The sequence below is a fragment of the Macaca fascicularis genome, chromosome 13 (genome assembly GCF_037993035.2).
Source record: "Macaca fascicularis isolate 582-1 chromosome 13, T2T-MFA8v1.1".
NCBI classification, from domain to species: domain Eukaryota; kingdom Metazoa; phylum Chordata; class Mammalia; order Primates; family Cercopithecidae; genus Macaca; species Macaca fascicularis.
In genome coordinates this window covers 103,296,180-103,310,648 of record NC_088387.1, presented here as the reverse complement: position 1 = coordinate 103,310,648, position 14,469 = coordinate 103,296,180, and the positions used below count along the sequence as shown (strand labels likewise).

The window sequence follows — 14,469 nt, the reverse complement described above, 5'->3', positions numbered from 1 at the left end:
AAAATGATCTTCTCTGTGTCTCAAATGCATTAGCTATGCGACTGACCACAATATTATCAACAATGACCAATATTTACTAAGCAGATTCTGTTGGATCTAGGGTTTATTCTAAGGTTTCTGATACAACAGTAAACATAACAGACAAAATTCTTGTCTTTGTTGAGTTCACATCCAAGTGAATGGGGGAAAATAAATAATAAATACAATAACAAGATACATCACATAATATGTTAAGAAGTGATACATGCTCTAGAAAAAAAGTAAGGCCGGGAAAGAGGATCAGCATGTGTTTTGGTGGGGCTATGATTTCAAAAAGGGCCAAAGTAAATCTCAATGAAAAGCTGACATTTGGCCAAAGAATGAAGGAAGAGACAGAGCGAGACTCCACTGTCCTCCTCACAGATCTCATGGTCAGTGTCCCATATGTCATCTCATTTACCAATCTCATCCCGTTTGCTGTAGTTGGTGTCCATGGATAGGACTTAGTTGAATAGCGAAGTATAGCTATATACTGTACCAAAGCAACACAGTGCTGTGAAGAGCAGAAGGAAGACTAAGTTAAACCTGGCATCTAGACATAGGAGGAAGCTTTGTGAAGGCAACTGTGTTTTGGTCTTAAAACATATCTAGGATGTGTGTAAACAGAGGTTAGTCCTGTGTAGAAGCTATTTGTGCTAAAGTACAGAGGTGGGAACCTTGAATATTTAGGAAGTCAGAATAATGCTCTGTGGATCTTCAGCTGAGACAGAGACAGGAAAGCGATTAAGAAGATTTGGGAGAAATCAAGGACTCTTGCTAGGTTGTTGGCATTAGGTCTGAAAAAGATAGATTGAATCAGAAGAGTGGGGTGTTCATTGTATAGTTTATCACAAGTAGACATGTGTTTATTCACTGATGAAAGTCAAAGGGTGGCTGTGCTTGAAGTTGGCTGAAATACGCTAGATTTAAGGAGGCTGAGGATAAATGGGTTGGGGGCAGGGGTGGTCATCAATGTGGAGTTTAAGTTCAATGAAGAGGACACCAGAGGAAAGGCAGGAAGAGAAGATTGCAAATCTAGCACTGGTATAAGTGAGAAAAGTGGGAAAATATCCTAATCTGTTTACGAGGAGTGAAAGTGAGAAAGAGAGGTAATTATAGTTCAACTTTTAATTTGTGGTTCCTTATAGGGTAAGACTAGTGACCAACCTCCTTTCTTTAGTTTGGTAATTCCACTGTGTTGATTTGAATTGGGAGGGAGAAGAAGGGGAGGGGGAGGAATCAGGAAACATATATTCTTCACAATATCAGATTCAGTAAATGTAAAACTCAGAGGTGAGGTGATGCCTGTAGTTAAACACCAATTGACTGATAAGCTCAGAAATCCCCGAATATGTACATATCATCCGAAGCTCAGATGATGATATGCACATATCATCCGAAGCTCAGAGATCCCCGAATATGTACATATCATCCGAAGCCAAATGACAAAGGATGTGTTACATAAACCAAAAATAGACATTCTCCACAAATACGACCCTCTAGGGAAATCCCAGGGGGCCCTTGCACAGGGCAAGGTTTACATAAGAGGCTGTAGAGTCTCTGCCCTCTTTCTTCTGGAAAGATGTGTAAGGAAGGATTGTCTCTGAACACTTGAGTACATTCCCTTGGCAGTACACACTACATGCTCTCCCCAAACATGTTGTTCTTCTTCCAGGACAGTTTAAATATTGTAATTTTCTTATCCAGCTGAATGATATCATTTAGGAGGACAGAGTAGGGGCTCTTGAACTGAGAACAGATGTATTAGGAGCTGAATTCTAGGCCAGCCCTCTGCAAGTTGGTAGGGGAAGAAGCATCTTATTTGCAGAAAGACCATTTATTTAGAAGTCCACCATTTGGTGAAGCATTCAATACACTCAATGTATAGATGTTTTATTAATATTTCTGAGTTGTATCAAAATAGCTATTTCAAAGCAATTCATGACCAGTTTAGAGGAAAGGTGTCATGTTATGAGAAAAAAATAGAAGCACGTAACAATGACTTTGAAAACTGAACTGTCACTTGGCATGAGCAGAGGCCTCAGAACATGTGGTTAAAGGAGAATGCTCTTCAAAGTACCAGCTCTCCCCACCCCAACACACACACACACACACACAGACACAAACACACACACTCATCTCTTTTCTCTTCTTCCTTTATTAAGGCATGTCATTTAAGTGTCCTTCACAGAAGCAGAAATGGCTTTTGGTAGGGTGTCTCAAAACCTTTTCAACATCTCTTCTCTTTGATGTTGGGATTAGCACCTCAAATATTAGATGTGTAACATTTTCATTAAGACCAGATTCAGAATTCAGAAGAAACAATAGCAAGTTCTCTAGGGAACTCCTAAAGATCCATTTTTGGAAGAGAATGTCTGTGTTTATACTTCCAGTTTATAAAACATTTACCAATCACTTGGCCTCAGAACATGTTTACAGAGGGAAAATGCACCCACAAAACAAACAAACTGCTTCTTTCACAGTGTGGACCAATAGTCCTTGGCTCTTCCCTTTTGAGCATTATTTTTTCCTGTCTGATAGAGGGATTCACTCTCCCAGTCACGTGATTTCTGCACAGCATCCATTCTTATAGCCACAATTAGGTTCTGATTCCCTCCTGTCTTATGTACTGACAACTGGTTAAATAGAAAGAAAGCTTCTTACTGATGAGTGCCTCTCACTAACTAGCAAACCTTGGATGTTTCACCCTGAGGTGGCATCCTGGGCAGTGTGGACAGTTCCCTGAGGCTGTTCTGCAGAAGAACATGGAAGCCCTATTATCATGGTTCCAGTTCTCGGCCTGGTCCTCTGTTCGGATTAGCAGATAATTGAATTAGTAGTGCTCACTTTGATGCAGTCCCTCAAAAGGAGCATGGAATCCAATTTACCAGTAATTTCAACAATAACCTTAAGTCCTACTCTGTGGGTCCTAGCAAACAGATTATTGGGGGATGCATTAAGCTGGTCTCATCCAACAGTTAGTTTGTTTATAAAAACAAAGATATAGAAGAAGTTAACCTGTTTCTTTTCTGTGAGCAGAAAGTAAAGTCAAATCAAGATGAAAACTTGTGAGAAAGAGCTCAGGAATTAGTGACAATGAAGTTATGTAGTAAGAGAGTAAGGCCGAAAGAGAGAGTTGTGAGGACTAACTACAGAGGAATCAGAGTTGTGCACAGGAGAAAGTGAGGATGCCCATAACCTGGGTAGTTCTCAGGTCTTTCATGTCAGACTCAGCAGCTCTAACCTTTTCATTAACCAGAGTTAGAATTTTGAGCTTTAAGCATGCAGCAATCAGCAACTCCCCCAAATAAATTGCAAGGAGTCATGCTTTATGCAAACCTGTTACCTTCATGAGTCATTAGGAAAATATCTTGTGTCAACCTTGCTGGCTGTGTAGCTTCATATGAACTCACAAATCTGTACTATTTGAGACCAAATCTCTTCTGCAGTCATTGCTGCTGGGGCATGTTGTTAAAGTTTCAGAAACAACTGTTTAAAGCCATTCAAATTCAAGCACAGGGACTCATGTATAGTTGGGATTCAGTATATGTTTATTAATAAATTCATCAATTAAAATAATCAATTTCTTGGTGCTGGAAGAGGAGCTGTGTGTAAGTGGTGTGAAGTAGTTACCAATGTCTTTATATTTTCTACAAATATATCTTCTGAGTGTTGGTTTGGTATGCTACGCTCAGGTATCTATGAATTTGTTATTTATTATCAACTTGGATTTGTTTTACAGAAGTCCTGCTGAACTTACAAGTTACATACAGGAAGAAATTTGGGAAGACTGTTTCTTTCCATTTCCAAAGATGAATGTTATTGTCCTCATTAAGATAGAAACACTTTTTGGATCCTAGTCTTCTCCAGAACCTTTCTCCCATTGGAACACAAGCCTTTTGAAGGTAAAAGTCATGTTTGTCTGTTCCATTACTACCCTTATACTTATACCAGAGCTTTACACCTAATTGGTGCTTAATAATTTTTAGCATTTAACAGCATTTAATATATAAATATTTAATACTATTTGTTGAATGAATAAAGGAATAAATGAACTTCCACCCTTGTGAAACACAGCTCAATTGGATCTTGAAATTGCTTTCCTACATACTAAGAAATTATCATTCTAACTCCTGTGTTCATCATTTTCTTGCTATATTTTTATTACATCTCTATATATTATTTAAATTCTATATATTTTTACTGCATCTCTATATGTTCTTTATTTAGTTCAATGGCTTTTAATTTCACAGAAATGTAGCATGCCATGCCATAAGAAAAATTTAGTGACTTATTTAGCTGCTGCTTAATATCTTAATATTATATTACTAAGGTGATTCCCTATTGTTAATTGCTATACTTCATCTGTTTAGATTGTTGTGTGAAAGTCCTTTGCTGAGGCCTTGTACATTTTTCTGTTGATGAGTACCTAGGCTTTAACCGTTAAAAATAGGGCTGTTGTGAACATTCACGCACACATTCCCTCTCGTGTATGTGCAACTGTTGTTGGGTACATATCTAAGAGTATATTTGTTGTGCTATAAGATATATAAATGTTGAAATTTGAAAGGTCGTGTAAAGCTGTTTTCCAAAGTGGTTGCACCAATTTTACAATCCCATCAGCAAAGTTTAAAATCTTCCTCCAATTTATCCTTTCAAACACTTGGTAATATCAGACTTTTAAAACATGTGCCAATTGCAAAATGTATCTGTTTGTTAAATAATACCTCAGTGTGGTCTTGATTAGTATTCCCCTAATCACTAATGACATTGATCAGCTCTTTATATGTTTATTACTCAGGAGATTGATTTCAGTGTTAATGCTTCCTTTCTGGATTCCCACGACTTGCAAGGTTTTGGTTGCTTTTGGTCATTCTTTCTCCCAAATCGTCCTAGCCCAGTTGATGATTGTTTGCCTGAGACAGGGAACAGACTTGTTTCAGTTTCTTTCTCATGTGGACAGTCCTTTCAAGTTCTGATTTCTAGTCTCAGCCCCGTGACTTCTAGCTTGAGTATCTGTGACAAATGGACAAGGATTTGGTGTCTTAGGTTTCTTATGTGTAAAATGGGGGTGATAATAAAACCATCAAGGTATATGATGGTCATATACTGATATCAAATGACATTTCTATCAACACTTGGTCTGTTTTGTACTTTGCTTCTAGCTCAATGCCAAGCTCTTAGATTTGACTTCTTCCATCCCTGCTTCTAGAATGGCCTATATCGAGTTTCTACTGGCCTGTTCCTCCCTATGTTTGCAACTGTTGGAAAATAATTAAGATACTATAATGATGATAATACCTAACAGTTTGACAATTAATATATGCCAAAGATGGTACTAAGCGTTTTGTAGATGTTACTTAATTTAATGCTTATAACCACTATATAAAGTAAATACAATTAGTATTCTTATTTTTGTGTTTTCCCTAGAACAGTGGACAGCAAACTTCATATATAAAAGACCAAATAGAAAATATTTTGGGCTTTGAAAGTCCTTAGTCTCTGCCATTATTCAAACCTGCTATTGTAGTATGAAAGCAGACATTGACAGTATAAAAATGAATATTCCAATAAAATTATTTACAAAAAGAGATGGTGGCAGACAGACTTGGCCTATGACCTATAACTTGCCTGCCCTAGAATGTTGCCTTCTATGCAGGAGTGAGAGCTACATCTCAAAATTGTCACCATGCCTGTAGGCTTACCTAAGGAATGGCATGATTTTTTAGAACCTGCAGCAAATGTTCTTTAACTTCATCAGATATGTATTGAGTATTCAGGGTGTGCTAAGCACTACACCAGGTGCTAAGGATACAGAAATGAATGAAGGCACAGTCTCTGCCCTCTAGGCTCAAAGAATCATGGTAGGAAAGTCAGATAGACAAACTGGAATTCATAAGTGCTATAATATAAACACACAGTCAGTGCCACAAGAAAACAGAAAGGTGGCTCCATGAGTTCACAGGTATCACAGGGCACCTACTGTGTTCCAGTCACTGAGATGGACCCTGAGGAAACAGAATACATGAAGCAGACACAACCCTTACCCTCACTTAACTGGGAGTTTAGTGGGAAAACTCTGTTTAAACAAATAATTTAGCAAATATTTTCAAGTGTGCAAAATGCTGAGAAGAAGTAGTAAATACTATGAGAGCATATTGAACATGTGGAATCTGGGAATAGGGAATTTGTCTGGTATGACCGGATTATGAGGTGGTGGAACATGAACTAAAAGGTGAATTAGGGCCAGACCAGAGGGTTTTGAACACCAGGTTAAAGAACTTGGGCTTTATTCTGGAGGCACCTGGTAGGCATCAAAGATTATTGAACAGGTGAATGACAAGACTAGTCCTTTTGAAAGAAAACTCTGGCAACCATATGTAGAGTAATTTGAAAGTAGAGAGAAATGAAATCAACAGACTCAGTCTCACCATGGCCTTAATGGAAAAACCATTTAATGAATGCATGAAGATAGCAGAAGAGAAGATGCTGACAGTTGTTTGGCTGTTGAATAATTCCAAAAAGAGAAGTGGGTGCTCCCTATAAAGGCTTTAGTAAACATTTTAATGAGTAGCATATTAATTGTCTGTATTATTTTTGGTATGGTAGTGGATCATTACTTATCTATAAATAATATTATTTGCCAAAATACACTGAGCTAAACCTTTAGTCTTTTAAATATTTCAACATAATACTTGCCGAGTATCGGCCTGTTAATTTTCTTCAAATCTACTTTCTGCAAGTACTGTTCAAGACCAAAATGATCGTAAGTCAGTGCAATTACAGACTACAAGGTAGTGACATCCAAATTGTATGAGGTTTGCCCTATGACATGACTATTTGTTATTCTGGGTCAAATACTTTGTAAAAAGGATACCAATAGTGTGTTTTCCTGCTCTTTCGGACTTAATAATGGAAAAGATTTCTAACGGTGCTTGTCTAATTCAGTGACTTCGCCATTGATATGATCACTAAAACTCAACCCTTAGAGTAACATTTGATTATTTTCTACATTTATTAATAGTTACCAAGTGTAGTTGATGGCCCATGTAAAATGTTTCTCCCCTTAATCTTTTCTGTTCCACTGTTACTTCCACTATCTCAAAGGATTCATAAATTTTGTTTCGGGAGCATGTCAGAAAAAAGAGATAGTGAGAGATAATAAGAGTCTTGACAAGGACAGTGGCTTCTGGATAAAAGGCCTTGGCCCAAGCAACGCCAAGGCTGTCATCTGCCTGCTGACACCAAAGTTTCACTGTAAATATATAGCAAAGCAGGAATCCTCTTTGGAAGCCAAAATATCTCACAGGCAGCAAAACAGTTGGAAAAGCTGTGAATAATAGAAGGTCTTACAGGACTGAATCCAGGAAAGAAGACTGAAATGCTTGTAGGTGAGGAAAGGGTTACAGGCCCCCCACGGCTCTGTTCAGCCACACATACAGGAACAGGGTATACACAAAAACACCATCCTAACTGACAGACAGCTGATCATTTCTGCAGCAGACATTGGCCTTAATATCTGCATCCTAATTTATTTGACATCTGCAGAACATCCAAAGACAATATTCAAGTATGGGATGGGCAATCCGGCTGCTTTCTGAGTTCATCAAATATCTCACACTCCTTTTTCAAATGTTTTCAGTTTTGCAAAACTCAGAATGCATTTTGCCAAACATGTTCTCTGTTAATGTTTATTTAGAAGGGAATTTAATCCGTATGCTGCTGGTACATTTACACTTAACTCATCGAAATGTTTTACTAGAGTCATTTGATGTCCAAGAAACCTTTTGAGTCTTTTTTATAAGCCTCTTCAAGCCCATTTTGCTTTGAAACAGGAAGTCGCCTGTTGCTAACCATAAACGAATGCACTCCCCAGAGGATTTGGTTTCATTTAAGACGCTGAGAGACCACAAGGTCTCAGCCTACCCTGAACTCTACAGAAAAGATTCTTTCCTGAACCTATCGAGAATGAGCCATGCACAGATGAGGTACTGTTATTATTTTCCAAAACAAAATCCTTTACGAAGAGGCATCTTTCATACAACTCCTGGGAAAGACGGTTACCAACTCAGAGCGCTAAATCACTGGCTTTGCGAGCTGCACCTGGTCAATGTCACTGTCTCCTGTGAATCCACTTACCATTCAGAGCTCGTTTGCCAGTATTAATAGAACAAATAAAATGGAATGGGAGATAAAGATACTGGCGTAGTGATTTCTTACTTCAGGAAAACCTTCCTGAGTTACAGACCAATACAATGTTCCCAACCACAAGCCAGGGAGCCAAAGCTGATATAAACACAGCATCCAAGCCACAGAACATGACTTGTTTAAGGCTTAATTCTGTGAAGTAAGGCAGGAAACAAGATTTATCCTTCTGGGAAACTTTTGGCATTTGCCTCGGGCTGGGCCTGATTACTCTCTGCCGTCCTCACCATCCATTACAGCTATCTGAAGGACATCAATTTTTTGCCCAAACTAAGGCAAGAGAGAAATGTCTCCATCTGAGTCCTGTAGAAATCCTTCTGTTTGACGTGGCATTAAACAACCAAGAGCGAACTGCCCTGTTGTGTGTTGCTGTGAGGATCATCGTTGCTATCTTAGGCCTTTTGGCTGTGAAGGGGAGTGAAATTAGTTGGGCGAAAGCCATTTTACAAACATAGTAAAAATAAATTACTACACTTAATAATTGAATCTTAAACTTGTCATTATGGCAAACTCTAAATTATTCCAAGAGCCTTTACTGAGACTTGGCAAAAATATTGGGTGCTGGAGGTCAGTTTTCATGTATGAAATCCAACTTAGGTTATAACTGCACAGGCTACAGAGTAAACGTTCAAAGGATGAATGGGCCATTGAGAAGTAAATCAGACTCCCTGAGACTCTTAAATGAGAGCTGGAAGATTTCAAGCCATCAGTGTGGTGGGCTACCAATAGAATTGAGTTGTTAATAGAAGATAATTTGGGGCTGTTTAATATCAAGTTTTTTTCTTTGTCGTGTATGTGTAAGAGTTTGTTTTTCAACGTGTCTTGTGTCTTTATGTCATGTTATTTTAGTTGTTTTAACTGCATGCTCATTGGGCAGTGAAAGCTGTGTGAGTTGGTCCTTGGCCCACACTGTAATTCCTGGGCACAAGGCTGGAGTGTTTACACTGGAGGCGGATGTTCAGACTCTGACCCAACTGGGAGACATTTCAGTTAACATTTGGCTTAACTTACTTGTCCTAAATACTACATTATTAATGGGATATTAATATTAGATCATTTCATTGGTTCCTTTCTTTTCTCTCTAAGATCATATTTAAAGGCCACTGTCCTTAGAATAAGGTTTAAACCTCTCTTTAATGTCACTGCCTCAGAATTTGGCATACATAAAACTTCTCAGGACACTCAAGCAAAAGAATTAAACAACTCAAGCAAAAAAATAAGAAATAAAAGACTAACAAATATATATCTTTTCAGTGAGGTTGGAAACACGAATTAATTCATTCTTCAAATTGCTTATGTAAAAACTTTTATACCCAAATTCTAGTGTCACTGCTAATAGTTCATTAGGCCCTGGGAAGTGACCTGATTGCATATAACCCTAATATAGTGGCTAGAAGTAAATATTTTACCATTTTTTTCCATTTTGGTCTTATGAATTGTTTTTCAAAACAGGTCTACACAGTCTCAATTGCCTTATTAATTTATGTAAGATCATTTGTGGCTCAAAGCTACATGTACACATATTTATTGATTCAATGCCAGTCTACTCTTGACAGAATAAGTCATGGAAACATCATGCCTAATGGTAGAAATGGTCTCAACTGGGAAACTATTTTATGAATTTACCAAGATCATCACAACACACATAACCATGATATCTAAATGCAACAGCTTCAGAAAGCACGTGACTGTCTTACATCATGGCATAGATGGTATATATTTTACTACGTGGGTATGAATAATTAGAAAATGACCCACTTCATTTTAGTGCCATTTTGTTCCCAGAGAAATCATCGTTTGCTTTGGGTGCTACTAGCAATTCAAGCTTGTGTCATTTTGTCCCCATATCTTCTGCTCCTATTGTGTCTTCAGTTTTTGTTAATGGTATCAATGCTGCCATTAACTTTGATGTCTCCCAATTTGAAGGTCAATAAAAGAAATGGTTCCTGTTGCACAGAACATTGAATCCAAAGACACTTTCTAAGTGGCCCCATTCAATATTTCATTTTTCTTAGTGGCTAGAATTTCTATTTTATCTCTCACTAGCATTATTAGGTAAGCAATTTTTGTATGGGTACATTAATATATATTATGATTTTTCTGTGCATTTAGAGATATATGTGCATAGAATGCCATACTTAAGCAACTGTTTTTATGAGTGCACTCAAAACAGCAAGCCAAAATTATCAACAACAAAAATAATAATAATAATGAAGTACTATTTAGGGCTGTTTTCTTATATGTAATTCTAATCAGTCCTCATAAAAAATCTATGATTATTATCTGCTTTTCTTTCCCCCCTCCTCCTTTTATTTATTTATTTTGTGTGTGTGTGTCTTTTCATTCTTATTATTCTACAGCTTTGCCAAATAATATGTAGAGGTTCAGTTAAGATTAGCTGGCAAAGAGTGAAGTTAGGCTTTGATGCCAATTAGATCTGACTCAGAGACAAGTTCTTTTCACCAAAGCCACACCTTCTTTGAGGTTGAGGAAGGAGGTGGCATCTTAACTCTACTATTTTTATGTTTTTGTCACCATTGTAGAGGGCCATCCTGGAGGAATTAGCCCCTTTGTATGCATACACACATGTTGATCTTGTTTATGAATAACTATGGGAGAAACAAAGCCAATGATTATTCCTATGGTGGAAATACAGATCCTGCAAACATGCTTCATAATACCATCCAATTATGGCAGCTTCTAGGGTGAGAGGAGCAAAGCATCTGGGACACAGTCTAAGGAGGCACTCACTCTTAGGGTCCCACAAGTGCAGGGTCCACAGCTGAGAGTGAGTGCCACCTTAAATTTTATACCCTAAGCACCTCACTTGCCTCATCCCTAGTCCTGGGTCTGCATTCACAATTACCGTATGCTCTAGTTCCATTGAAATTAACACTAACAACTTGGAGATTTATTAAACATTGAACATTTATAAACCATGTGCCCTCTCTTGTAGGAAAAGTAAAAATAGTTCCAATCACATTGCATAGGACTGTACTGGAGAAAAATGTCAGCCAACTGGACAAAACAAGGCCTGCACTTAGGAAACAGTCAAATCAGATATGTCGTCAACTCTATAAGCTAGCATGACCGCATGAGATCACAGAATGAGGGAGTCAGTATGGGGGATATGGAGGACTTTCTTGAAGAGGTCCTGAAGGAAAAACCATTGTGCTGCAAATCGGGGTGAGGCAGGGCCCTGCTGGGGAGACTATGGATCTCCAAGCAGAGGCTGATTGATGTTGGCTGTAGGAAGCCATTTATGTTTTTGAACAGGGGAACAATGTGCAGAAAGCTCTGAGATGGATTACGCATCATTTTGCTGGAGTGGGTCAGAGTGATGGATGGATGGTGGGTCCATCCAAAATAAGAACATTGTTTTAGAGTGGGTGCCTATTAGTTTAAAATTCATTTTAAAGTGATTACTGCTACAAAGTGCTTTTGAACTGTTACAGGGAAATTGAAGTTGGAAGAAAGGAAACAGTGGAGGTTGAAATATCCAAATCAGGCATCTTATTTATACCATTTTGTCATATTCCCATTTCTCTCGGAGTTGGCTGTACAATGCACTTAGCAGTTGTTGTTGGCTCTGAACTCTATTGTCTGAACCACATGGCTGGCAACTCTGTCATAGGCTGCCTTGTTCACTGAGCAGTTTGTGTGGGTGACTCTGGTCTCCCAGACTAGCTCACAACCCTGTAAAAGCTCATTCTGGATGGTCTGTCTGTAAACTCTGGCAGCAACTGGGTACACAGAAGGCAATTAATACAGGTTTCACAGCTGTCTGCTTTAGAGGAACAATGTGGAGAGAAATTGAACTTGATTACCAAATGTGGAAAGGTCTGCATTTGTTGTACTTTGCAGCATTTGGACTGACCTGAATGAAATTTCCAATGGCTAATTTCATTTCTAAGCCATACATGAGCCAGAAAACTCCACCTGCAGGGGAATGGTTTTTCATTGCCTTTCTTTTGAAAAGGGTCAGCACCCCATTTCCTGTCAACGCGAGTTGCAGTAATAAGCAGGGATTGGCTACTTCTGTGACAGTGGTGGTTGCTTAGGAAGAAGCCCCAGGACTCAGGCTTCTGTAAAAGGTTTTGGCTTAAGGTCAAACCAGAATGAACAATGCAAGATCCACATACCTCTCGATATATGGATATCTGAGCTGGGGACACCAAGGCCCAAGACAGTTCACCAAAAAGGTAGAATTATGTAATCCTGTCCCTCAACAGGGCTTCTTTCCAGTTCAAGGTATCCTGGGACTAAACAGTACACATAGCAACAAAACAAACTTAACGTGGACACTCTTTGCATTGTTAAATAAAATACGCTCCCCGTAGTGTGTGCAAATCAACAAAAGTATAATGGAGTGATGTGTCATTTATTTACCATCACTAAGTAGTGGACTATTTATTACAGATCAATATTACAGGTAACTAAAACCTGTGAATTTAAGTGCCCAAAATTCCAAAAATGTTAACCACATATGATGAAAATCATTGTAATCATTCCCTAGTGTCTTAAACATAGTCCTCAAAATATAGTTTGGCCTTCAATATGTTTAGAGGAGAAAAAATGGAAAAAGGAATGGCCAGGCACATGGCCAGATCTAATGTTTTAATGCTGAGAACTAACTAGGAGAAACAAACTTCTTCTAGTCTGATTCCATTTCTTATTTTCTATTTCAAGAGGAAGGTATCCTTCTGTTTTTATATTTATTTTTATATTTATTCTTTATTTCCCTCTGCTCTTAGCTCCTCAGTTATTCTTTCTCATTGGTGGTTTTCCTTTTACATTAGATGATTCTTGGCTGTCACTTCCTTCTTCCCCCTTCTCATAGCTGAGATTCCCTGCTTGTCTGATTATGTATACTGTTTCTGTATTGTGCAACTCGTTCTGATATTTTGCAAAAGAGGCAGAGCATTGCATTCTAAAGAGAGGGCAAATCAGTAGGGCCACCAGTATAAAGCTCCTGCTTGTAATAAATCTCTTGAATAATATCTCATGGAATGTGTTCCTCTGGTCTCTGAGCTGGCACCAGAATGCTCATATCCATGAGCCCAATTTCTCTGCTTAGACACTCCTTCCTTGCAACCTTCCTCCTCTCTGATTCCTCATGGTGACTCAGAGTTCCTGATTTCAAAATATCAGAGGAGAGTTCTGCAGTTCTGATCAGCAGGCGAAACAATTGATCTTTTCCTTTATATGCTTCACTTACTGCCCATTATGAAGAGACAGAAATGGGAATGGGTATACAGGAAACTTACCCTTGACATATAAAAGTATACCCTGAGATGATTTCCAAAAAGTGAGGACTCTTATTAAATAGACTAATTTTTTTTTCCTTTTAGAGTTAAGCTGCATCCAGTTCTTGTAGGTATGTATACATTGGCCTTCTCTGACTCCCTGATACAGGTTTTAATTCTGGACGACTTCTCAAAACCTCTTTCCACTGGTATCCTCATGTGTCTGAGTGATTAGGAACATTGGCTCTAGAGGCAGATCATTTTGGACTTAAATCTCAGGTCTTCCTTTAACTCATTATATAGCCTTGTGGAGGTCACTAACCATTCTTTGCTTCAGTCCTCTCATCTGTTAATTGGAAAAGAAAATATGTCAGTGACTACCACACAGGGTTTTTGTGAAGATGAAGTACGAAAATGCATGCAAACCACTTAAAACTGATTAGAGTATGACAATTGCCATGGAAATGTAGATGCCATTTTTATTTTTTATGTAAGACAAAGAAGGAGGTTAAAAATCATATATTGTCATCTAAATAAAATGCCAAATGGTTTTAAATACAATAAAACTTTTATTTTTATTGAGAAAATCTAAAATTAAAAATATACATAAAACATGATAAGTAATACTTTACTAACCTGACAACCTTCACTATGCCTAGTTGTGAAAATCTAAATGATATCCATGATATTTAGAAACAAAACACACATACATGCTCTGCCCTTTAGTACTCAATGGTTACAGAACTTGTGGCTATTACTATAAGATATTGAACGCAAGTAGGAATACAGTTTCCATAAGAAATAACAACTAGAAAACTCAAGAAAATTAACTGTAACCACTTAACATTAGTAAGAATTCAGTAGAGTGTGCGGATACTAAAAGTAATCAACAAGAAAATATAATGAGAAAAAATTAAAAGTCATCCAAAAACAGTAAAAGCATTGCAAAATCCAAAATATTAAGGAAAAAATTACATCTAGAAACATAAAGGCAATTTTA

At 37.9% G+C, this 14,469-nt stretch overlaps 1 long non-coding RNA gene across 1 annotated transcript in view; it reads left to right on the top strand.

Moving 5' to 3' along the window:
* Window positions 1–3,758: 3,758 nt before the first annotated feature.
* LOC135966874 (uncharacterized) overlaps window positions 3,759–14,469 on the top strand; it is a 76,804-nt gene continuing 66,093 nt past the window's right edge. The window contains exon 1 of the long non-coding RNA XR_010580560.2: window positions 3,759–3,923. This is a non-coding gene — a long non-coding RNA (uncharacterized lncRNA). The remainder of the gene's footprint in view (window positions 3,924–14,469) is intronic.